The sequence below is a fragment of the Sapajus apella genome, unplaced genomic scaffold (genome assembly GCF_009761245.1).
Source record: "Sapajus apella isolate SASKATOON/1434 unplaced genomic scaffold, GSC_monkey_1.0 scaffold99, whole genome shotgun sequence".
Classification (NCBI taxonomy): domain Eukaryota; kingdom Metazoa; phylum Chordata; class Mammalia; order Primates; family Cebidae; genus Sapajus; species Sapajus apella.
Window position 1 is genome coordinate 4,870,445 of NW_022437039.1, and position 26,530 is coordinate 4,896,974.

At 42.6% G+C, this 26,530-nt stretch overlaps 1 long non-coding RNA gene across 1 annotated transcript; it reads left to right on the forward strand.

The window, feature by feature from the left end:
- The first annotated feature begins 24,938 nt into the window (after nucleotides 1-24,938).
- Nucleotides 24,939-26,237, forward strand: LOC116536196. The gene is made up of 2 exons (XR_004262526.1): nucleotides 24,939-25,132; nucleotides 25,979-26,237. It is a non-coding gene; the product is annotated as an uncharacterized LOC116536196 (long non-coding RNA).
- Nucleotides 26,238-26,530: the final 293 nt, after the last annotated feature.

Here is a 26,530-nt window from a genome sequence, read left to right on the forward strand (position 1 = left end):
CCGCAAGCCTACATCTCCTGGGCACAAACCATCCTCCCACCTCAGACTTCCAAGCAGCTAAAACTACACAGGCACACTACTATATATGGCTTCTTAAAAGCTTTGGTACAAATGGGATTCTCACTATGTTTCCCAGGCAGGTCCTGGGTTACAACAATCCTCTCTCCTTGGCCTCCCAAAGATTTAGGATTGCAAGCATGAGCCACCATGCCCAGCCTCAGGTTAGAAAGTTTTCTTACTAAATAGGAAGCACCATTCTATTTTGTTCCTTTGCTACTGCACTTTTTATAGTGCATATTGTAGTCTTACCACCACCTGTCCAATTATTTACTTCTTGAAAGTCTGAGGGCAAGATAGCTGTTTTCGTCACAATATAGCGCCGCCGTATTTCTCAAAGCCTAGTGTAGGCCTGACATGTAATAAGCATATTCTTAAGTTCACTCTCACACTGCTATGAAACAACTTCCTGAGACTAGGTAATTTATGAAGAGAGGTTAAGTTGACTCACAGTTCTGCGGGCTTAGCAGAAATCACGACTGAGGCCTCAGGAAACTCCCAAACGCAGCAGAAGGCAGAGGAGAAGCAGCCACCATCTTACTATCCTAACTGAGGCAGGGAACCTGCCACACACACGTGCTGGCTCATTTATCTAACTTCTGTCACCTGACTACCTTAATGACCTTAAGCTAAATCTAAAGAGCAAAACAAATCAAAAACAAAGACAAAATCCTGGTTCTAAATGGCATCTGCCTGATAATGAGAAACACACTCTTCACCTTTTTCACCTATACCCTTATTTACAGGAGTTTGTAACAGGGTCTGAGGCTGAATGTATTTTTTTTTAAGCCATTTGAATTCAATTAGTTGGCAATAAAAAAGAACAAAGGAAAGCCATTATGCAAATATATGGCCATTCAGAGTCAGAAATTGGGGCCAGGAGGTGGAGGATGGGAAGAATAAAGACTGCGAGAATTTTTTTTCTTGTCAGAGTTCATCCACATTTTATTGTAATATTAATTTTTGAAATGATTATTGATATTCAAAGTCAACATGCTGGATGGCCGGTCTTATCTCTCACATTCCAGCTGTATGGGTAATACATTTCCTTAAAAAACACCTCTGCTATTCTTTTACTTCCAGATCTAGACCAGGGAATGGCAAACATTTTCTATCAAGAGCTGGGAAGTAAATATATTAGGCTTTTAGGGTCATGATTTTCTATCACAACGACACAACTCTACCATGTAGTACCACAGGCAATATGCAGACAAATGCATGCCAATGAAACTTCCCATATCGACCCTGGCATTTTAATTTCATAAAATGTTCACGCATAATGAAACATTTTTCTTTTCTTTTTTTTTTCCCCATTTATTTATTTTATTGCATTTTAGGTTTTGGGATACATGTGAAGAACATGCAAAATTGTTGCATAGGAACACACGTGGCAGTGTGATTTGCTGCCTTCCTCCCCATCACCTACATCTGGCATTTCTCCCCCTGCTATCCCTCCCCAGCTCCCCACCCCCCACTGTCCCTCCCCTATTTCCCCCCAACTGACCCCAGTGTGTAGAGCTCCCCGCCCTGTGTCCATGTGCTCTCCTCGTTCAACACCCGCCTATGAGTGAGAACATGCGGTGTTTGATCTTCTGCTCCTCTGTCAGTTTGCTGAGAATGATGGTTTCCAGGTTCATCCATGTCCCCACAAAGGACCCAAACTCATCGTTTTTGATGGCTGCATAATATTCCATGGTGTATATGTGCCACATTTTCCCTATCCAGTCTAGTTGATGGGCATTTGGGTTGGTTCCAGGTCCTTGCTATTGTAAACAGGGCTGCAATGAACATTCGTGTACACGTGTCCTTATAGTAGAATGATTTGTAATCCTTTGGATATATACCCAGTAATGGGATTGCTGGGTCAAATGGAATTTCTATTTCTATGTCCTTGAGGAATCTTTTTTTTTTTTTTGACATGGAGTCTCGCTCTGTCCCCTAGGCTGGACTGCAGTGGCATCTCACCTCACTGCAACCTCTGCCTCCCAGATTCAAGTGATTCTCCTGCCTCAGCCTCCCAAGTAGCTGCAATTATAGCAGCTGCCACCAGGACCAGCTAATTTTTGTATTTTTAGTAGAGACAGGGTTTTGTCACGTTGGCCAGGCTGGTCTCGAACTCCTGACCTTAGGTGATCTACCCGACTCAGCCTCCCAAAGTGCTGGGATTATAGGCATTGAGCCACCCTGTCTGGCCTGATTTTTTTTTTTTTAACCATTCTTAAGTCAGTACAAAAACATGGGTGAAGTTTACTGACCCCTGGTCTTCACCCATGCAACTCTAAGTGTGGTGCGTGAACAGCTGTACCACCATCACGTGGGAAATTTTCACAAAAGCAGCATCTCAGGTAGCACCCAGACCCATAGAATCAGAATCTGCCTTTAAAGGTCCCTAGGTGATGCACATTATAGATTGAGCTGCAGTGCTCCCTGGGAATATTTCTTCATTTAACCCTGTCAGTAACATCAAGGACCCATGTTAACTCACTGGGAATATTTCTTCATTTAACCCTGTCAGTAACATCAAGGACCCATGTTAAAAATGCACGTACTCAAACACTTCCCCTCGAAATTCTGATGCAGGAGTATTTGGGTGGGGACTAGGAATGTGTGTTTTTAAAAGGTTATTCAGTTGGGTTAAATAAATGTCTAAATTGTAGGATTCCATTTTGACAAAGCTCTTGAGGGAAGCCAGCCCATGCTCTCCTTTGCTTCCTTTTAAACCTGCAGAGGCGCAGACAAGCAAAAGTGCTTAGACAGAAAAATGTACTTTTGTAAATTAGAAAGAATAGAGCAGCTTCTTTGATGTGCAACTCCTTGACCACAGAGAGATTTGTGCCTGCTCTCATTCTGGGTTTCCCTGCCTCCTCCTCATCACTACCTGCGGGGATTTTCAAATATATTACCCTAAGACTTGGTTATTGAAAACAAACAAACAAACAAAAAACCCAGCAACCCTGGACTCCAAATAAGTATAACTAGGACACCAGAGAGGGGAAAAAATTGTAGGAAGAAATAGATAATGAGAAAGGGAGGGGAGAGAGTTAGAGGGAGACGTCCTTCCCCTTCCTTTAACATAGCTTCTCACAGGGAACCACATCTGGTTTTCATAAGCACCAATACCAGGTGTAAGACATTCTGTGAACAATCACCTCTGACTGATGGAGTGGAATATGGCACATTATCAAGAATAAATGAGACAAAATATTCCAATTACAGATGCATCCTACTCCTTTCTGTCTCATGCCAAGCGTTTGTCTCAATCATTCAAGCTACAAATTACCCCCATGCTAGTGAAGGACTGCCGAATGGGCAACCACAGAGGCTTCTGCTCAGAAAGAGATTGCTGGTGTTTGTTACCATTGGAGAGTCTGTGTTTGGGGAGACGAGGTGGCTTGAGAGGCTTGTCTTTCCTCACTGGGACATACAGCGTGAGGATATTCCAGACTCAGAAAATAACAGAGAAATTCAGAGGATATTAACATCAATATTAAACTGTCTTAAGAGTAATATGGAAATTGCAATGTTATTTATTAGACATCAAAAGGATCTATGACCTCATTAGGAAACTTGCTAAATAAATTATGGCATATCAATAAGAGAGACTAGGCAGCCAAATAGTTAGGTTTTTAAAGAATATTAAATAACGTGAAAAAATGGTCACACTAAAATAAAAATAATAGCACTCTCATTAAAAATAATAGCCACCAGTGATTGAATCCTTACGACATGCCAGAAACTCTGTTAAGCATTGTATGTGTGCCCCAGCATATAATTTACAACGGCCCTGGGAGGTAGGTGCAATTTCCCCAAATTTTCAGAAGGTTAAGTAACTGGCCCGAGATCAAACACCCAGCATGTGGCAGAGCTGAGTAGCAAACTCAGGCCTGTTCCATTCCAGATTCAAGGCCTGTAATCCCTACGCTACTGTCCTAATTTCACTTTCAATGAAATTACAACAAACAGGACATTATAAAAACAGTGGACTTTTTTTCCCGGGGTGGTGGGAGTAAAGACGAAGTTCTTTTGGTTGTTTTGATTTGTCCTCGGTTTTCCAAATTTCCTACATCGTTTTCTATGTGCATATTCCACAGTGAACATGCAGGTATTTCATATTCTGAAACAGAATCGGAAAAAAATAACCTTAGTTTAAAATGTTTCATTCCTAGGCTGGGTACGGTGGCTCATGCCTGTAATCCCAGCACTTTGGAAGGCCAAGATGGGCGGATCACCTGAGGTCAGGAGTTTGAGATCAGCCTGGCCAATATGGTGAAACCCTGTCTCTACCAAAAATACAAAAATCAGCCTAATCCCAGCTACTTGGGAGGCTGAGGCAGGAGAATTGCTTGAACCTGGGATGTGGAGGTTGCAGTGAGCCAAGATGGCGCCACTGCACTCCAGCCTGGGGGACAGAGCGAGACTCTATCTCAAAAAAAAAAAAAAAAAAAAAAAATTTCTGTTATATTTTCAATCCTTGATTACATGTAAACAATTTGTAATTTTAGCCACATCAATTTGATAGATTGAAAAATAATTACTGTGCTTTAAAACATGTGTAAATGGGTCGGGCACATGGCTCATGCCTGTAATTCCAGCACTTTGGGATGCCAAGGCAGGAGGATCACTTGTGTCCAGTAGTTTAAGACCAGCCTGGGCAATAACACAAGACCTCATCTCTACAAGAAATTTAAAAAGTATCTGAACGTGGTGGTACATGCCTGTAGTCCCAGCTACTCAGAAGGTTGAAGTGGGTGGGTCACTTGTGCCCAGGAATTTAAGGCTGCAGTGAGCTATGACCCCATCACTGCACCCCAGCCTGGGTAGCATGAAACCCTGTCTCTAAAATAGACATAAATATGTTTATATATTTATAAAATATGTTTTATATAGTCCATTTATAAAATATGACACTTTGTACATACATAAAATATATACATATATACTTAGAGATTGTTTATATATAAAATGTATAAACAGTTCTCCTAGCTGTCACTATTGTCATCATTCTAGAAAAAGCAATAGAAAGGGCAGATCTGGGGACCCATCTACCTCTGGGGCACACAGACCACACAAATCCAGTTCACAGTGGTGTCTAGCGTTTTAGCCTGGGGTACTCAAGGGGAGTACAGCAAGGTGGTGTGTGGGCAGACAGGTGTAACACCTTTTCAATCACCCATCACCATCATCACAGCTGATTCTCTTATAACAAAAGACAGCTTAACAGTAGAAAAGCATAACAAGTTTTTGTTGTTGTTGTTTTGTTTTTTAACACAGTTTTACATGACATGGGAACTATCAGAAATGAAGACCCAGGGGAAATTGTCTAACTTTATGCTTAGATTCACTGAGGAATGGGCAGCAGTGTAGAAATGTGATTGGATAAAACATGTTTGGTCTACTGACTGAGTGGGGTGCCCAGCAAGATCTGTCTATTCTGATTCTTCATGACCTCTGTGTGGCATTCCTTTCCTTTGGGTATAGGACAGGATGTGTGTCACAAGAGGGTTTTCAAGGGAGAAGAGAGAGGGTCGCAGAGTGACCTTTCTCGGTTTTATTGGCTTGCTTTGGGGAAGGGGAACTCTAGTTGCTATGATTCACCTTGGAGAAGAGGAATGCTGGTTTCTATGACTCCCTCTGGGAGAAAAAGAGGCGAGAGACGGGAGAATGAGAGACGGTCAAAAAGACCTTGCTTCTGAGGTCCTTGCAATCTCCTTCAGCTCAGAGTACACAGCATACCAAGGCGCCGGACTTTTGGGTGTCCTGTTCCGAGCCCCAACAGCGCTTAAGTTGTAAACTTGAGAACTAACTACCCATGTTCATGCACGAGTTGGGTGACTGTGAACATGTTTGAGAAAAAAATTCTGAGTCTTTCGCTCATATGCAAAAAGGGAAATTAATATACACTTTTATATAAGAGTGTTTGAATGTTAAGTGGGTTTATACTGTAGAGACTGGTGACATCAAAGGTGGTGTGTAAGTAAGAATGATCATTGCCATTTTTTTTTTTTTGAGACTGAATCTCACTCTGTTGCCCAGCCTGGAGTACAGTGGCACAATCTCAGCTAACTGCACCACAACCTTTACCTCATGGGTTCAAGCAGTTCTCTGCCTTAGCCTCCGAGTAGCTGGGATTATAGGCATGGGCCACCATGCCCAGCTATTTTTTGTATTTTTAGTAGAGATAGGGTTTCACCATGTTGGCCAGGGTGGTCTCGATCCCCTGACCTGAGGTGATCCGCCTGCATCAGCCTCCCCAAGTGCTGGGGTTACAGGTGTGAGCCACCGCGCCTGGCCCATCATTGCCACCTTTATCATTAGAATGAGAATGAAGGGGGTTGCTCCTATCTTGGCTGCAAATATGAATGCTGGCCTCATGAGCAGCAAACAGCCATCCTTTTTTCTTCCATCAAGAATGAGCTGCTCAATTGCTTCATGCCAGGCTCTTCAGAGACACGAGAGCCATCATATGAAGATGGAATTGAGAGTTGAGGAGACAGCCATGTGGAAAAGGAAGGTACCCAATACAGAGCAGAAGAAAGTGACATCCAAGAAGGTTTCCCGGAGGGGGGACATCCAAGCTGACAACACTTGAAGCATGGCTATTCTTCTCTAGGCAAAAACAGAGAGAGGACTCCAGGCGAGGAAATAGCATGTGTGTAGGCTCAGAGATCTTGGTTACCAGCAACACCTGATCTGGGTACCTAGTGACCTGGCAGGTAATGGCTTGAGCCAAAGGCGGGCTGGGCAAGTATAAGAGGTAGACCTGGACAGAACAGCAAAGGCCAGAGGGTGTGCCCACCAAGTCTAATATGCAAGGCTTAGACATGCTCATGTACAGAAAGGGGAGACCTGGTGGGTTTCAGCTCAGGAATGACAAAATGACCATGGGAGGAAGACCATCCTGGTGGCCATTGGGTGCACACCACCTTCATTTCACAAATTCACTTTTATGTCTGCTGCCAGGGAAAAGCTGCTCTTAGTTATAAGAGAGGGAAGATTTCAGACTAGAGCTCTGCTGCAAATGCACTGCATTTAGGCAAATCCACTGATCTTCCTGGATCTTGGTTTTCTCATCTGTAATGAGAATGCTCCGTGCAGTGTACCCTGCACAAAGTGTATGAATCAGGGCACAGGTTTTCTCTCCATACGAACCAGGACTCATATCCTGGTTTACCTCCAGACTCTTTTGCCAACCTTTAGCCATGTGACTTAACCTCCCTGAACCTCAGTCCCTCATCTGGGAATTCATAACAGTACCTATAATCAAGAGTCACTGTGGGCATGAAATGAAAGAATGCCCATGCTTGTTTCATACAGCGTTGAGACTGCACCCAATAAATAAGAGATATCATCATTATTGTTGTTATTATTATTACACTCTGAACTATTCTACACAAACAAGGCACTGTTCCTTCTCTACAGGCAGTATTGAGAATTAAAGTGCCAAGCGCAATGTCTGTCACAGGTTGATTCATAATAAAAGGGCACTTACTTTTCCCTTAGTAGGTACTCAATCAAAACAGCTTTTTAGCAGATCATTCATGCATCCTCTTATTTATATTCACCCACAGTGTACTGAACTTCATGTACCTGGAATTGTACTAGGTTCTGAAGATATGGTGGTAAGTCAGATAGAGGCATTACTCTGAAACTGGAATTCATTTAATGGGTTTATATCATGCATTCTCAATGGTGGAAATATCTCTCCCAAGGAAATAAAAATTGCTTCGGGGGTGGGGGAAGGCAAACAATCTCAAATATGACAAGGTGTGTGTGACCTTCCGAAGGGCCACGGTACGCAAATAGATATACAATGCACCTGCGATATTAAAGTTAATAAAACACTCTTCACTTTTCATAACAGGCAAAAGGTGGAAACACCCCAAATGTCCATTAACAGAGAACAGGATAAGCAAAATGTGGTCCAGCCACACAATGATTATTATTCAGCCTTTCCGTGAAGCTCTGATCCCGGCTACAACATGGATGAACCCTAAAACATTATGTTAAGTGAAGAAGCTAGACACAAAAGACCACATATCGTATGATTCCATTTTTGTGAAACGTTCAAAATAGGCGATTCCATAGACAGAGAAAGCAAATTAGTGGTTTCCAGGCATTAGATGGTATGGGAGGGGGATGAGGAGCGAGTGCTAATGGGTAAAGAATTTCCATTTGGGGCGATACAAATGTTCTGGAATTAGATAATGGTGATGTTTGCACTGCATCATGCATGCACTTAAGGCCATTGGATGGTATACTTTAAAACGGTTAAAATGGTGGAATCGTATGTGTATTTTACCCCAAAAGCAAAAAAATTTTAAAGGCTCATAAGTGGGGTGATAGTGGCAAGAAGAAAGTTGAGAAAGGCTGGTTTCGATGGATGTATAGACAGATAAGCTCTCCAAATAAGTATCTCATTCTGTTTCCATGTGTTCAATGATCTTGATGCTCTAGAAGAAAGGGGGTCTCCATAAACCACCACCAGTCTGGCAATAATTATTTAGTTGATGGTTCTGTCAGAAGAAGAAGATTCTGTCTGTCCCACTGCATTCGTGTGTAAGAGCTCAGAGTGTCAGCCTAGAGTACCGCAGACTTAGAACACCCAATGCCATCCTTCCTGGCTAAGCAACACAGACAAGCATAGGAGGAACCCAGGGTGAGTGGTGGTAAGACAGAGTTGGAGGCAGAAGGGACTTGTGAGGGCCAGGTGCCCAGGAGGAGGCTTTGTAAGAGCTGTGAGTTCTGAAGGAAGATGCATTAGTTTGTTCTTGCTTTGCAATAGAGAAATACTTGAGACAGGGTAATTCATAAGAGATTTAATTGACTCATAATTCCACAGGCTGTACAGGACGCATGGCAGTATTTGCTTCTGGGGAGGCCTCAGGGAGCTTTGACTCATAGCGAAGACAAAGCTGAAAGAAGTATCTTCACATGGCTGCAGCAGGGGCAAGAGAGGCAGTGGGGAGGTGCCACACCCTTTTCTGTTTGTTTGTTTGTTGTTAGGTGGAGTCTTGCTTGGTCTCCCAGGCTGGAGTGAAGTGAGATGGAATCTCACTCTGTCTCCCAGGCTGGAGTGCAGTGGCGCAATCTTGGTTCAGTGCAACCTCTGCCTCCTGGGTTCAACAGATTCACCTGCCTCAGCCTCCCAAATTGGGACTACAGGTACACAACACCATACCCGGATAATTTTTGGATTTTTAGTAGAGACAGGGTTTCCCCATGTTGACCAGGCTGTTCTTAAGCTCCTGACCTCAAGTGATCTGCCCACCTCAGCCTCCCAAAGTGCTGGGATTACAGGAGTGAGCCACTAAATCCTGGCCGGAGCTACACACTTTTAAACAATCATCTCTTACAATCACTCACTATCACGGGAACAGCACTGAGGGAATGGTGCTAAAACATTTATGAGAACCCTACTCCCATGATCCAGTCACCTTCCACCAGGCCTCACCTTCAAGATAGGGGATTATAATTCCACATGAGATTTGTAGGGACCCAGATCCAAATCATATCAGATTGTAATAACCTAGACTGATAAAATCAGCTGTTTTCAACTGCTAGGATTCACGTTGTTTTTCAACCCATGGTATCCCCATTCCCTTACACAATTGATGTCTCTAAGATTCATTAGCCAAAAAGTGAAAATAAACCCAAATACCCATCAACTGATGAATGATAAATAAGATGTAGTTTATCCATACAATGGAATACTCTTCAGCCATAAAAAAGGAATGCAGTGTTAACACATGCTACAATATGGATAAACCTTGAAAGCATCATGCTGAAAAAAAAAAAAAAGAATATACAAAGGACCACAAATTACATTATTTCATTTATATTAAATACCCAGAATTCGCAAATCCATAGAGATTAAAGTAGATTCATGGTTTCTAGGGAGAGTGGGGAGCAGAGGGAAGACGGAGTGACTGCTAATGGGTAGATCTGAGGGGAGGGGATTTGGAAATGCTCTGAGACTGATTGGGATGATAGCTGTGCAACTCTATGAAGATGCTAAAAACCATTGAAATGTATGCTTTAATTTTGTGGTTCATTGTGTGGTTTGTGAATTCTATCTCAGTAAAGCTGTTTTTGTTGTTGTTGTTGTTGTTGTTTTTTAAGCCAGAGGCAAAGTCAATGGAATCTTGGGGAAAACTACAAAAAAGTTAAGCCTCCATTGCCTTCATCTGCTCTTCTTTAAAGGAAAAGAGACACTGGGTAAGTATTTAATACATATTTTGTCATTTGGTATGGTTTCACTGTGTTCCCATCCAAATCTCATCTTGAATTGTAGCTCCCATAATTCTCATGTGATGTGGGAGATAACTGAATCATGGGGGTGGTTTCCCCCATGCTGTTCTCATGGTAGTGAATAAGTCTCACGAGATCTCATGGTTTCATAAGGGGAAACCCCTTTTACTTGGGTCTCTCATTCACTCTTGCCTGCTGCCATGTAAAATGCGCCTTTCACCTTCTGCCATGATTGTGAGGCCTCCCCAGCCACACGGAACTGTGAGTTTATTAAACCTCTTTTTCACTATAATTTACCCAGTCTTGGGTATGACTTTATCAGTAGTAACAGACCAATACATCATTCTTTTTTTTTTTTTTTTTTTTTTGAGGCAGGGTCTCACTAAGTTGTCCAGACTGGTCCCAAGCAATCCTCCCACCTCTCCCTTTGATAGTGCTGGGAGTATAGGCATGAGCCACCACACCCAGCCAACATATTTTCTCATTATTATTTTTTTAAGTCAAAAAGGAGGCCAAAGAAACATTCCACAAAGGGAAAAAGGATAAAAACAATGATGTAGACATTCAGGGTTTCTGGAGTCATTTGGAGAAGAGGAAGTCATGTGAACAGCAGTCTGATTATGGCAGAGTGTTTATAAAGAAATAAGAAGGAAGGGGCCTTGATTGGCAGGTGAGAAGACTCGTAGAAATGGAAGCTTTGGAAGTTTGTATACATTCCCTTCTGGTTATAGAAATTGTTTAAGGGTGCTTGCAAGGATTAATATAACCCATAAGCCAACATAAATTAAGAGTCCAGGCACAGTGGCTCACGCCTGTAACTCAGTTCTTTGGGAGGCTGGGGTGTGTGGATCACCTGAGGTCAGGAGTTCAAGACCAGCCTGGCCAACATGGCAAAATCCCATCTCTACTAAAAATACAAAATTAGCAAGGCATGGTGGTGGAAGCCTGTAATCCCAGCTATCCTGGAGACTGAGGCAGGATAATTGCTTAAACCCAGGAGGCAGAGAGTGACCACAGCCTGTTTAGGGCGTTTCAAGAAAAGAATCAGACAACTGCACTATCATATGATAAATGCTCTGGGTGAACGGAGAGAAGGCCAAGGGTGTTCTAGAGCCAGAAAGGAATGGAGATGAGAAAAGGGTTATTACTACCATGTATTGTCAGTATCTTCGACAAAAGCAGAGGCGTGGAAGATAGATAGATAGATGATAGATAGATACATAGATACACAGATAGATAAGATAGATGATAGATGTGTAGTTAGAGAATAGGTAATAGCTAAATGATAGCTGAATGATAATAGATGATAGATGAAAGACAGATAGATGATAGACAGGTGATAAATAATAGATGATAGATCAGTGATAGATGACAGGTGATACATGATTGATAGATGATAGGTAGATAGGTCATAGATTAGATATGAATAGACAGACAAATAGGTAATAGATAGATGGTAGATAGGCAGATGAGGTATCAATTGATAAAAATGTGTCTTTCTATGAAAACCAGCTTTAGGATCCCCCCATGAGGCTTCTGGTCTCTGCAAATCTATTTTGATGAAGCAATGGTAAGAAAAACCACAGTGGGTTAGAGTAGACAGGGTAGACTAGACCTACCACAGTGACAGACCAGCTCAGAGTCATAGTAGCCTAACCACAAATATGTATTTCCCACTCACACTGTACCTCCACATGGTCAGTGGGGAGGGAGGTGGGCACCTCTCTATACAATTCCTCAGAACCCAGACTCATGGAGAGTGGGATCCCATCTCATGAAGCCGCCATATCAGCATGGCTCCCAGGGGGTCACAGCAGGAAAGAAGAAAGATTCTGAAATTCACATCCGCTCCTAATGCCTCTGTCTGAAAGTGACCAACCTCACTTCTGCCTGCAGCCCATTGGCTAGAATGGGACACATGACCTTGACCTAACTGCAAGGGTAGCTGGGAAATATTGAGGAGCACATAGGTTTTGGGAAAGCATTGCTGTTTTTGCCAAAACTGCTGATATTATTATTGCTTCTACCACTAATAATAATAGTGAGTGATTGATCTGTACCAGGCACTGTGATTTACACACGCTATTAAATTTAATCTTCTCTAAAGTCTCTGAGAGCTCAGCAACTGTTCCTATTTAACTGGTAGCTCAATTTTTAAAATGTGCCCCATAAGGAGAAGACTGAGCTGGGATTTGATCCTACACTGTCTCACTTCTGAGCCCACACTCTTCCTGCCCTGCATCCCCAGCCCTCCCTCCTGCAGTTTAATTTTTTGATGAGACAGAAAGTAGCTATGGGTCTTGCACATGATCCCAAGGTTCTGTGCTCTGCACCTCACCAGCCTCTCTCGGGAAGGAATGAATCACACCTCCCCAGTTTGCTGAGCCTTCTCTTCCACCCGGACATCCAGGCTTTTGTCAATAAGAGGGTACTTTGCTGCTTCATTTTTACACTTGAATAACATGCATTATTTAGCAGCAGAGTTTCAAAAACATTGAAATGACCCTTGTAAACACGGTTACATGGTTAAAACGTTTTCCTTTCAAAAGGCTCTTCTTCTCTTTGTAGCAGTGGGATTTCAGCACACAGAAGTAGCTTCCTCTTTTTTCCTTTGGTGCCAAATATATCTTAATTTTGTCTAACATGTAATAAATATTTACTTTTACTCTCCCAGTGCTAAAAGACATTTATACAAGCTTTTGAGTTATTTGGAAGTTGTCTTGATAATTAGCTGTGTTTTCAAAGAGATCAAGAGGGCTTCATGTTTCTTCTTCAATTAAGTTTTCTTGTTTGTATTTCTTTGTTTTGTTTTTACTGAGTACTTAAAAAATTATCAAAAGTGAGATGCTTTTTTTTTACTTGAATGTTTTGGGGGTCTAGAATAAAGCAAAAACTCAAGAGAGATGTCTAGATGTTAACTATCCTAAAATGATATCACTTTTCTGCTTTTACTTTATATCTTAAAAATAACAGCATACATTTATGAAACAAATTACAGAGAGCACTCGTGGTGTGTAGAGTGAGAACCCAAGTTATTCATTTTGTTTTTTCTCAAAGACTGCTTTGGGTGTGGGATATGGGATAGATTAGAGCAAGATTTATCTCTCTTCTGTTAGTTTCAAACACCTGTAGAAAAAGCTACCTACGGACACAAACAAGGCTCAAGTTGAGAAAACAAGGGCAGGTAGAAGGCAAAGGAATGGTTACATCACTTTCAACGCAGAAAGTATGAATGTTATTTCAGGAAACTTTCACAAGTGAGCATGGCAACCATCAAGGCACAAAGAGAGCACAAAAAAAGATACAAGTTGTTGAGTCACACGTCAACTCAAATCCTGGCTCTCCTATTCCCTTGCTGTGAGCCTTTTAGAATGCCAGTTAACCTCCCAGTGCCTCAGTTTCCTCCTCCAAACATTGAAGAGCTGGGGACCACTAAGGTGCCTCACCTCCCCTCCCCTTCCTTCCTTGCTCCCTCCCTGCTTTCCTTTCCTCTCCTTCCTTCCTTCCTTCTCCCCCCTCCTTTCTTTCCCCCCTCTCCCTCCCTCCCTCTCTCCCTTTTCTCCCTCCCTCCTTTTCTCCCTCCCTCCTTTTCTCCTTCCTTCCATCCTTCCTTCCTCCCTTCCATCCTTCCTTCCTCCCTTCCTTCCCCCTCCCTTCCTCACTCCCTCCCTCCTTCCTTCCTTATTCCCTCCCTCCCTTCTTTCCCCCTCTCTCCCTTCCTCCTTCCTCACTTCCTCCCCTGTCTCCCCCCTTCCTTCCTCCATTCTCCCCCTTCTTTTCCCCTCCTACTCACTCACTCCCTTCCTTCCTTCCTTCTTCCCTCCCTCCCTCCTCCCTTTTTCTTCCTTCCTTCTTCTCTCCCTCCTCCCCTCCCTCCCCGCTTTCTTCTTCCTTTTTTCAAGAATACCAAATCTGGTTTTATGTACCAGGTCTACAGCAATAGCCATAAAAAAAAATTACTTGCAACCACAGAGGTTACATGGACAGGGGTAAGCCAGTGAACAAATTAACAAGAGAATAAAACAGATAATGTTAGATAATGTTGAGTGCTATGAAAAACATAAAATAAGTTAATGGGACGTTGAGTGATGAACTGTTGATCTAATGGCATGGGAAGGCCTCTGTGAGGGTGGGATGTTTCCGCGCAGGTCTGGGAGATGAGAAGGACCAGACTTGCATGCAGCATACCGTGATCTGGGGAAAGACAAAAGAGCATCCCCCGCCCCCGGCAAGGGCAAAAACAAAGACACCTGAAGGTGGGTGTCGGCTTGTAACACTCAGCAGGGACAGTCTCTGATCTAGGTACACAATTGTCTTAGCATCCATCTTTCTTGCTCTGTGGTCTTTCTGTTCTCCTAGGCAGCAGCATCTCATTTAAAGATCTCCGCAGTGCCTGCAACTATCCACTCTCCAGTGACAGCATCCTCTTGGGCTCATAGCTCGGCCTGAGCAGTCTGTGGAGGACGAGCATGATGTTCTGCTTCTTTCTCATTGGGACTGTAGGGAATTCTGAATGAGCTAGGTTTTCTCCCTGCCAGTTCTCTGGGACAAGGGTGGCCTCTGCCTCCAGAGGTGCTGCTGGCCAATTGTACCAAGGACGCTGGGAACAGTAGACACTTGCTTCTACAAAACATTACTCTAAGGTATGTGAATTAAGGAGCAGGGATCCATGATATTTTTATCTGAACGTCACTTTGGGGCTATACTTGATTTTGGAAGCACTTATGGCCTAGTGGCTAGGGACACAGTCACTGAATGCTGGAGTCCTGGGTTCAAATCCTGCTTCCATTAATTGACATCCAGGTGGCCCTGAGCCAGTTAGTCAGCCTCTCTGTGCCTCAGTTTCCTCCTATTCTAAATAGGGATGCTATTGGTTATATTGTAGCTACATTTTACAGATCTTTACATTCAAGGAGACAGATGGCTTAGCACAGTGCTTGGAACACAGTAAGAACTCAGTAACTTTAGCTGCTGTGATTATTTTATTTGTCCTAAGAAGCAATGCAAGTCCAAACTTTAACCCTTTTCCTTCATTTCTTCTTCCTTCCTTCCTTCTTGTCAACTTTTCTTTCTTTCTTTTTCTTTTCTTTTCTCTCTCTCTCTGTGCCTCTTTCCTTCTCGCTTTCTTTCTTTGTTTCTTTCTTTCTTTCTCTCTTCTTTCTTTCCTTCTCTCTCTCTCTCTCTCTCTTTCTTTTCTTTTCTTTTCTTTCTTTCGACAAAGTCTTGCTCTGTTGCCCAGGCTGGAGTGCAGCAGTATGATCTTGGCTCACTGCAATCTCTACCTCCCAGGTTCTAATTAATTCTCCTGTCTCAGCCTCCCTAGTGCCTGGGATTACAGGCAAGTGCCACTACACTGGCTAATTTTTATATGTTTTAGTAGAAACAGGGTTTCACCGTGTTAGCCAGGCTGGTCTTGAACTCCTGACCTCAGGTAATTCACCCTCCTCGGCTTCCCAAAGTGCTTGGATTACAGGTGTGAGCCACCACACCCATCCTCAATTGTTCATTATTAAATATCTTTTGATATCTCCCATTCCTTGAGCTCTTTGATGTGGGGAATCTAGAGACAAAGCAGAACTAGTCCAGGAAGGCAGGGTAGTGAGCTAATGAGTATTGACTCTGTTACTGCTTGGTTCCTATCCGAGTGTCCTCGAATCACTTATTTTAAGAATTCTCCGGGCCTTAGTTCCTTCATATGCAACCTGGGAGAGAGGATTCTGTGCTAAAGGGTTTATGTGAGATGTAAGCCGTGCTTTTATTAATTCTCAGTTATATCTTCAGTACCCAGCACAATACCTGACTGACAGTAATCAATAAACAAAGGGGAGAAGTGCTACCACTACAAACAGCAAAAGCAACATCACCACCACGCCTTGCAGTCTAGAGATGAGATCTAAGAGAGAAGGTCAGAGGAAAACAGTTGTTTGCTTTGTACCTCATCATGAGACACATCAACTCTATGCAAAGTGTTCACACTTTGAAAGGATTGACACTCTTCCCTTTTCTGACTCTTGGATGCATTTTGTTTCTCCTTGACCATTCTTTGTTTATTAGACAAATATTTATTGAAGACTTATCATGTGTCAAACGCTGTGCCAGGTACTGAGATTATCATCGTAAATGAAAAAAGGCACAGTCCTGATCTATTGGAAATTTCAGCCCAGTGGACAGTACAGATATCAATCAAAGAATAATAATAAATTAATCTATCAATAATGGATGTGATGAGCTTCTGAAAAGCGATTTGGTCTGCATTTCCTCAGCGAATAATGATGTTAGCATCTTTTCATTTGTTTCTTGGCCATTTGTATGTCTTCTTTGGGGAACTCTCCATCCAAATCTGTGCACATTTTTTAATTGGGTTGTTTTTCTTTTTTGTTGTTGAGTTGTAAAAGTTTTTTTTATTTATTGTGGATGCTAATTCCTTATCAGTTATATCATTGCAAATGTTTCTCTAATTCTGCAAACTATCTTCTCCCTTTCTTTTTTTAAAATTATTTTTATCTTTATTCAAGATGGAGTCTTGCTCTGTCAACCAGGCTGGAATGCAGCAGTACCATCTCGGCTCACTGCAACCTCCACCTCCTGGGTTCAAGGAACTCCCCTGCCTCAATCTCCTGAGTAGATGGGGTGTGCCATCACACCCAGCTATTTTTTGTATTTTTAGTAGAGACGGGTTTCGCCATGTTGACCGGGCTGGCCTTGAATTCCTGACCTCGAGTGACCTTCCTGCCTCAGCCTCCCAAAGTGCTGGAATTACAGGCATGAGCCACCATGCCTGGTCCTATCTTCATCCTTTCTTTTGTGTCCTTTGGAAGGAATGATGTACTAACACGTGCTACAGCAGAGATAACCCTTGAAAACAGTGTGCTCAGTGAAAGAAGCAAGATGTAAAAGGCTGCAGATTATATGATTTTATTGAAATGGAAATTACTGGTTCCAGGGACTGGGGTGAACGCTGAACAGGCATGTGGTTTCCTTTTGAGGCAGTTAAATTCTAGCACTAGGTAGTGGTGATGGTTGCACTAAATGCCACTGAATTTGTTCACTTTAAAATGGTTAAAAATGGTACATTATACATGGGGGATGCTTTATCACAACAAAATAGAAAAGTATAAGATATGTTAAGAACATAAAAGGGGACCCAATTTAGTTGGGAACACGGTATAACTGCTGAATAGCAATGCTTGAGTCATTACTAGCTAGTTGAGAACTTGCTGAACTTTTGTGGACAAAAAGCACTGATACCTTGGGCAGGTGGCTGATGATGGAGAAGGAGGGTTCTGTGTAGAAGGAATCCACAGGCAAAGACCTCTTCCCTGCCCCACCTTGCACTAACAATTGCAAGTGCCCTTCTTTAATCCTCCCCATGAAGCTCTAATGATCCCGATAGCACTACACTTCAGTGGTACAAGTCCAGTGCAGAGATCCCATATCCACTGCCCTTACTAACATTTCTCCAATAATTATATGAGCAATAATAACAAAAGTGGAGACGCAGAAATGAACTCTTACTTTTATAATACTATTTATATTTTCAAGTTAATACCCCCAGAAGACACTTTGAGGTTACTGTCCCGCACTTTAGTCCAACAATTATATATATATATATATTTGGTTATTGGTCATGCAATATTTCAAACATAGCAAAGAATACAGAACAATGTATAGCAATGGCCCATGTACTTACATCCAGCTTTAATGAATGCTTGTAAAGCCAGTTTAGAAATGAAACAGGAAGAACAGGCGGGGCATAGTGGCTCACGCCTGTAATCCCAGCACTTTGGGAAAGTGATGTGGGAGGAACATTTGAGGTCAGGAGTTTGAGACCAGCCTGGCCAACATGGTGAAACCCTGTCTCTACTAAAAATAAAAAATTTAGTAGGGTGTGGTGATGGGTGCCTGTAATCCCAGCTACTTGGGAGACTGAGGCAGGAAAATCACTAACCTGGGAGGTGGAGATTGCAGTGAGCCAAGATCGCACCACTGCACTCCAGCCTGGGCGACAGAGAGGGACACCATCTCAAACACCAACAACACCAACAACATCAACAAAGCCCCAAAAGAATCACAAAAACAAAAGCACTGAAAGAACAGACATTCACCGATTCCAGGAGGCCAGAGGTGGGGGGAGAAGATCTGATTGTCCAGATTTTTGAACTCAAAATGCCACCTCTCCAAGTCCTGCAAAGTTCCGTAGACCTAAACTAGACTGTAACTCATCATCAGAAGTCAGTATCCTCACCTATGAAATTGGAATAACATTTTCTCTTCCTTATTAATCTCACATAAAAAGTTGATGTGTGTGAGAGAGGTGGGGTGCAAGGAGATGCCAAGTCACTTTCCTGCATGGAAACCATAAACACTGCAATGAGAAAGGGTCACTGATGTCTGCAAGGTACTGAATATCCTCCTCTACGCGGCCCTTCTGCCATCAGAAAGCAAATTTCATAATCCATTTTGTCTAGCACCACTGTGCTGATTAGGATTTGTTAAATGCTTTAAAAGAGATGATAATCATTTGCTATGTAGAGACCTATTGGACTCTTCCCAGTACAATCCCAGTGTGCGTAGTGGAGCTCAGTGATAATATAATCCCACTCCCCGATTTCCTGAAAAAAATAAAATAGATGGTGGCACGTGTCCTCAACTGCTGATCCAGATCCTAACCAATCCTGCAACAACGTTTCCACTTTGCTAATGGTTTGCGCCCTGGTGGATGCCCTCCGTTGCCCGAAAATATGCAATCACTTAATTGCCATAGCAATCCTATTATATAACCATTACACGACGTCTGTTGGGGAAAGCTCAGAACATGTTATTACCGTTGAAAGGGACAATTTACTGGATTTCACTAAATGCCATCACTTCCCCAAAAATGAATTGAAATTACTTGATTGTGCACATCTCTCTTTAATGTCCTGCTCAGAGAACTGCAGGGAAGCTGCCACTGGGGACGGAGCTGCTTTGAGCAAGAATGACTTTGTGAAACTGTGGTGATGGCGGGTCTTGTCTATCTCCATCCCAGTCTCCTGAGTCCACATGGTACTGCTGTGTTGGGGTGCATTCAGCGCTGCTTGTGAGAGGCCCTCTGTCCATCAACTAATTTAGGCTGGAGCTTTTTTTCCTTTTTAAGTTCTGGAGTACACGCACAGGATGTGCAGGTTTGTTACATAGGTACACGTGTGCCATGGTGGTTGGCTGCACCTATTAACCCATCATAGGATGGAGCTTTTACTGGGAAATTTTAGTTTAAAGTAGTGTTGAATTCTAAAGTGCTTTCTGTATGACAGAGGCTATGTCAGTGTGCCCTACACCCTGAACATTAAACTACAAAACAAACCAAAGGCAAACATGGGCCACTGATCTGAAGGGAATACAGATTAGTAAGAATGGATCAGACCAAATCTGGTCACAATCCTAGAAAGCCAACGCCAAGCTCTGTGGATCAGAACACAATCTTTATACATGAAGAACAGTATATGTATGTATCTATGTATGTATGTGTGTGTGTGTGTTTCTCCTTCTTCTTCTCCTCCTCCTTGTTCCTCCTCCTCTTCTTCTCCTTTTTCTCCTTCTTCTCCGTATTCTTCATCATCATCATCTTCTTTGCATGGCAGTGAGTCTTCAGTGCTGCTTGGCAATGACTCCACTTGTTTCCCTGTCTATTCTCCCATTTTTCCAACACTATAAATTGCAGCAGTCACAAACATGAACTGCTTTTGAAAAGCCACACTAAGTTAAAAATTAAAAAATGTGGTCTTGCCTCCCACTCCTTCTTTTCCTGATGAGTGACTAGCCACGATATTTAGATTTTGGTGGACAGGTCTGTCTTAAAGTGCCATACATCGCAGCTGAAAGCCATCTGGGTAAACTGCCATTAACTATTTGCATGTGGAAAATGGTAAAGAATGTAAGAGAATGTGAATTGCATCAGGATTCCGGGTACAGAAGCGTATAAGGGCAATGATGTCTCCAAGCAGAGTAAGAAGGAATTTGTACAAGCCTTTGATTCTCTCTGATTTTTTTGAAAGCACAAAGAGGCTTCATATTTAATTTATAGTGTTATATAAGCTGCTGCTGCTGCTGGGATGTGTGTGTGTGCATATGCGTGTATGCGTGTGCGCGTGCGCGTGCGTGTGCGTGCGCGTGTGTGCGCGTGTGTGTGCGCGTGTGTGTGTGTGTGTGTGTTTTCCAGCATAATCCTGACTGTGGTAGTTTGGATTTTGCATTATGGGGGCAACCACTATTCTACCATCTGAATACTCATTCTAGAGGGCTAAACCCATGAGAGCAAAAGTATAGAAACAATTTTGCGGTGCTGGTGGCATTTCCCTTGCCTACAAAGCCAATTTTAACTGCACAAAACCCTCAGCACATTGCATTTGGGAAATGCAGTGGCTGCACATTAAGCTGTTACGAATAACGGCTGTTGGGATGGAATGAAATGGAAACAAATCTGCATTTTATTTGCACTCTCTCTGCAATTCCATGCCATCCAGACTGCAGTTACGTTCTGTGCACAGCACCACTGCCAAAAAGGGTGAGTTTTGCTGGGAAGCATTATCATACTTTGATTTTTAGCCACGCAGTCATTTGAAACTGTGGCTGTTCTTTCCTGACGCTGGCCACTGAACGTTATAATATAGACGGTTTGCTTCCATGGGAGAAAATATAATCCAAGTCAAGTCTAATTTGACTCAGGCACATATCTAACTCTCCCCTTCTAATTTAGAGGCAATGAACCTAGGGTAAGAGCTGTCAGGCTGGTCTCTGGGACTGTGAATATTCCTTTGCTTAAGGAAGCATGAGAGTTACATTGGCTGATTTTGGCATTCATTTTGTAACTTCCTGGCAATGGACCTAAGTTGAAGGTAAGCACTTTAACATAATCCGTATTTGTCTTATGAAGTTGTAACATACTAGGGAAGAGGATGAGAATAATCCTAAATATTTGTGCAGTGAGAGGGGCATGAGTAAGAAAATCATAACACAGCCTAGACCATTTAAAATGATAGTCATAAGACCATATACTAAGAATGGAAAAAAGAAATGCTAAATGCGGCTGTCTGCACAGTCTAAGTATTAAGGTAATATTCCTTTGTACTTTTTCATTACTTCTACCCATCCAATTGGCACCCAGTATAGGACGCTAGGGACGATGCCATTTTTATTTGGTTTCTAGGTGTGATGGTTAATATTGTCAACTTGATTGGATTGAAAGATAGGAAGTATTGATCCTGGATGTGTCTGTGAGGGTGTTGCCAAAGGAGATTAACATTTGAGTCAGTGGGCTAGGAAAGGCAGACCCACCCTCCCTCTGGGTGGGCACCATCTAAACAGCTGCCAGTGTGGCTAGAATATAAGCAGGCAGAAAAATGTAAAAGGAGAGACGGGCCTAGCCTCCTGGTCTACATCTTTCTCCTGTGCTGGATGTTCCTGCTCTTGAACATCGCACTCCAAGTTCTTCAGTTTTGGAACTCAGACTTGCTTTCCTCACTCCTCAGGCTGCAAATGGCCTACTATGGGACCTTTTGATCATGGGAGTTAATAATAAACTCATATATATATATATATATATATATATATATATATATGAGGCTACTGGGCAGAGAGCTGCTCAGAAAGGCCTCCTACCCGTTTGTGATATACAGTATTTTTTTTTTTTTTAGATGGAGTCTCCCTCTGTAGCCCAGGCTGGAGTGCAGTGGCATGATCTTGGCTCACTTGAGACTCTGCCTTCCGGGTTCTACTGATTCTCCTGCCTCAGCTTCCCAAGTAGTTGGGATTACAGGCATGTGCCAGCACACCCAACTAAATTTTTGTATTTTTAGTAGAGGTGGGGCTTCACCATATTGGCCAGGTTGGTCTCGAACTCCCGATCCGCCCGCCTCAGCCTCCCAAATTGCTAGGATTAAAGGCATAAGCTGTTGTGCCCAGTCAAGAATTTTTTTTAAATGTTGCATTAAGCACTGAGATTTGGAGGAAGGGAGGTTATTAAAGTAGTTAATGTTTACTTACTGATATAGTTTGGCTGTGTCGCCACCCAAATCCCATCTTGTTGCTCCCATAATTCCCATATGTTGTGGGAGGGACCCAGTGGGGGATGATTTACTTATGGGGGCGGTGTTGTTCACTTGCAGTTCTCGTGATAGTGAATGAGTCTCACCAGATCTGGTGGTTTTAAAAACGGGAATTAATCTACACAAGCTCTCTTTGCCTGCTGCCATCCACATAACATGTGACTTGCTCCTCCTTGCCTTCCACCATGATGGTGAGGCCTCCCAAGCCACACAGGACTGCAAGTTCAGTAAACCTCTTTCTTTTGTAAATTGCCCAGTCTCAGGTATGTGTTTATCAGCAGCGTCAAAACGGACTAATACGCTTACTTTGACGAATATATTGTTGTTCCTTTGCCTTTTTTATTATTTTTGGAGACAAGGTCATGCTTTGTTTCCCAGCCCGCATGCAGTGATGTGATCAGAGCTCACTGCAGTCTCGAACTGCTTGCCTCAAGCAGTCCCCCTACCTCAGCATCTCAAAGTGCTGGGATTATAGACATAAGTCACCATGGGCAGCCCATTGTTCCTTTTAAAATGGGGGAACAGTGACATTTTAAAGGTCGTACCTCAAAGGTTGGGTTTGAAGTGAAAGCAAAATTCTGTTTAGAAACTGGATAACAGCTGATCATAATGAAACCAGCTGGCATTTGTGTGTTTGTAGACACTTGGCACACCATTTTATACAACCCTCATGACAACTGCACAAGAAAATATTCTTATCTCATTCTAATGATGGTAGGAAGCTGGTAGGAAAGGTCTCAGAACTTGGTAGGAAAGGTCACGGTTATACAAATTAAGTAGGAATTCCAGAATTTGAACTCAGGTGTGTCTGATACCAAAGGTGACACTCAACACAATCGCCCAGATGAGACATGCAAGGAAACTTCTAGCCAATGTAGGTTTTAAAAAGTGTAATCAATGAATTGTCACATATTGAGCTTTCTGTGTCCTACATACTATGCAAGATATGATGAGGCAAGAAAAAAAAAAAAAAAAAAAAAGAATCCCATTGTATGGTCCTCAAATATTTTAAGAGCAATAAAAGTGGTGGCAGGTTGGAGCCATAGACAGTAGTACCTCCCTCTTCCTCAGGTGCTTCTGTCTCTGCCTGGTCGTTTTCTAGTTCTCTGAAAGCTATGAATTTTATGAGTCACATTTCAGCACATTTACTGAATGTTGCGTAGAATTACTGGGTTTTAGGCCGGGCGTGGTGTCTCACGCCTGTAATCCCAGCACTTTGGGAGGCCAAGGCGGGTGGATCACGAGGTCAAGAGATCGAGACCATCCTGGTCAACATGGTGAAACCCCGTCTCTACTAAAAATACAAAAAATCAGCTGGGCCTGGTGGCGCGTGCCTGTAATCCCAGCTACTCAGGAGGCTGAGGCAGGAGAATTGCCTGAACCCAGGAGGCGGAGGTTGCGGTGAGCCGAGATCGCGCCATTACACTCCAGCCTGGGTAACGAAAAAAACTCCGTCTCAAAAAAAAAAAAAAAAAAAAAAAAAGAATTACTGGGTTTTAGGGAATTTTTATGCCATATCAATCAATAAAGGGTCTCAGTTTGTATCTCACTTGTCTAATTTATTAGCAGTGTGAGCTTGGATCATACAACTCAATATGCTACTGTATCAGTTTCTTCATCTGTAAGACAGGGGTGATGATAATAATAGCAATGTCCTCATAGAATTGTTGTGTGGCACATAGAAATGGCCACAGGAAGTGGCCAGTGTGTGCGTGTGTGTTCCTGCATTCTGTGAACACTGAGAATACTGAGTCAAGATTAGCTCTTCACACTTTTCCACCCTTTTCTGAACACGTAGTTGGTGGGTTGACCTGTCAAGGTCATCCTGGATGACGTAGACCTATTTCTCTCCTCTTTTTCCTTTAGTGTGTCTGAGGGATCACAGGGGTGAACACAGAGTCACTGTTTAGACCTCAGGATCCAACCTACACTTTTCTTAAGGTTATAACACTAAGGCCTTTAAGGCATAGGCTCAAATACTGACTGATTCTTTGGGCCTCTTTTGTAGAAGGCAGCTGTTTAAGATGGCCTGCCCCCAGTGATAATTTGCTTACTAGTATTTATGCCCTTGTGCAGTCTCCTCTTTCACTCTTTACCCCATCTCACCCAAGCGTGGGCTGGACCTAAATATTGGCTTTTTTTTTTTTTTTATTTTTGAAATGGAGTATTGCTCTGTCACCCAGGCTGGAATGCAGTGGCACAATCTTGGCTGACTGCAACCTCTGCCTCCCAGGTTCAAGCAATTCTCATGCCTCAGCCTCCTGAGCAGGAATTATAGGCATGCTCTGCGATGCCCATCTAATTTTTGTATTTTCAGTAGAGACAGGGTTTCACCATGTTGACCAGGCTAGTCATGAACTCCTGACCTTCGGCGATCGGTCCGCCTTGGCTTCCCAAAGTGCTGAGATTATAGGCGTGAGCCACCGCGCCTGTCCTGCTTCTCTTGCACAAAATACAACAACATGATGGATGTCACTTCTAAGATTAGGTTGCAAAGAGAGTGTGACATCTCTCTCTCATTTTATCTTTCTCTCACTCTGATAAGGCCAATCGTTATGTTGTGGGCTGCCTTACGCAGAGCCCACACGATAAGAAACTGCCACCCACAACGCACGAGGAGCTGAATCCTGCCAAGAACTCTCAATAAGTAAGCGAGCTTGAAAGTGGATGCCTGCCCAGTTGAACCTTGAGAGGAGACCACAGCCCCTGGCTAATGCTTTCATTGCTGTCTGCCAGAACTAAGAGTGAGAACATACGATGTTTGGTTTTACATTCCTGAGTAACTTCGCTTAGAATAATAGCTATGAAGATGCAAAGGCGTAACAATGACACAATGGACTTTAGGGTCTCAGGGGAAAGGCTGGCAAGGGGGTGAGGGATAAAAGACTACAAATTGGGATTAGTGTATACTGCTCAGGAGATGGGTGCACCAGAATCTTATAAATCACCACAAAGAACTTACTCATGTAACCAAATACCACCTGTTCCCCAGAAACCTTTAGAAATAAAAAGAATTTAAAAAAAAGAACTGAGTAAGAGAACCCAGCTTAGCTAGCTAGCCCCTGATTTCTGACCCACGGGTACTGCCAGCCAATAAGTGTGTGTTGTTTTGAGCCTCTAAGTTTGGAAATAATTTGTTATGCAGCAATAGATAACTAATATATCTTTCTCTATTAGGGAATTTTTTTTAAAGATTCAGACAGAATGTGGGTTATTGGCATGGCAGTAGTGAGAAATTTCTGAGTCTCCAGCATAATACCATCACAACTGCACCAACATCTCACCCCTCGCCATTGTTAACTACTCTTGATATCATCGAAATCCTATAAGCACAGAAGGTCTTTTTTTCCTCCAGAAATTAGGGAAGGCAGGACCAGACAGATGTGAAAATCAGTTAAACTGAACCAATATCAAATGTATTGTATGTTACAAATACTTAGTTTGCATTTTTTTCTTGTTTTATTATACATATATTTTCAAATGTATATGGTTACCTTTTCTGAGAAGCTACTGTGCACCAGTTCATTTATAGATTATCTGGTTTAAATTTTAGAAAACCTAATGGACTGTTACTAGTTTTTTCATTTTAGAGATGAGATCTTGGAGTTTAAGGAGGACAAGTCACTCACCGCTCCGCCAATCACTGGTGGCACTTGGACTGTTCCCTAGGAATGCTGGATTTCAAAGCCTATTCCTGTTCCTCTACTCCAAGCTACCCTGAGGGCAGAAAACATGTCTTCATCTATCTTTGCCTTTCCAACAGCATATGGTCTCTTTTCTGACACACAGTGGGTGTGAACATTGATAAAATATTTAACAAAGGTTAGCAAAGAAATAAACTCAAAAGCCGTATCTAGGTCAATTCATTTTTGTGTGAACAGAGGGACATTTTTATCTCTAACCCAAGCTGTTGAGGCTGAGTTTACATTTTCTAGTCTGTCCCCAAATTTGGCTTACTGCAGAGAAGAGCACTATTGGGTCATAATGGTTGTCTTTCCTCTACCATGTAAAATAAAGAGATTTAGATCCTGAAGAGAGAGCTACTCAGGAAAAACAAGCAGAGCTACAATTCCGGGTTACCTTGTCGTTAGCTAGACATTAAATACCAACTCCTAGAATTCATTCAATCATTTATTCATATA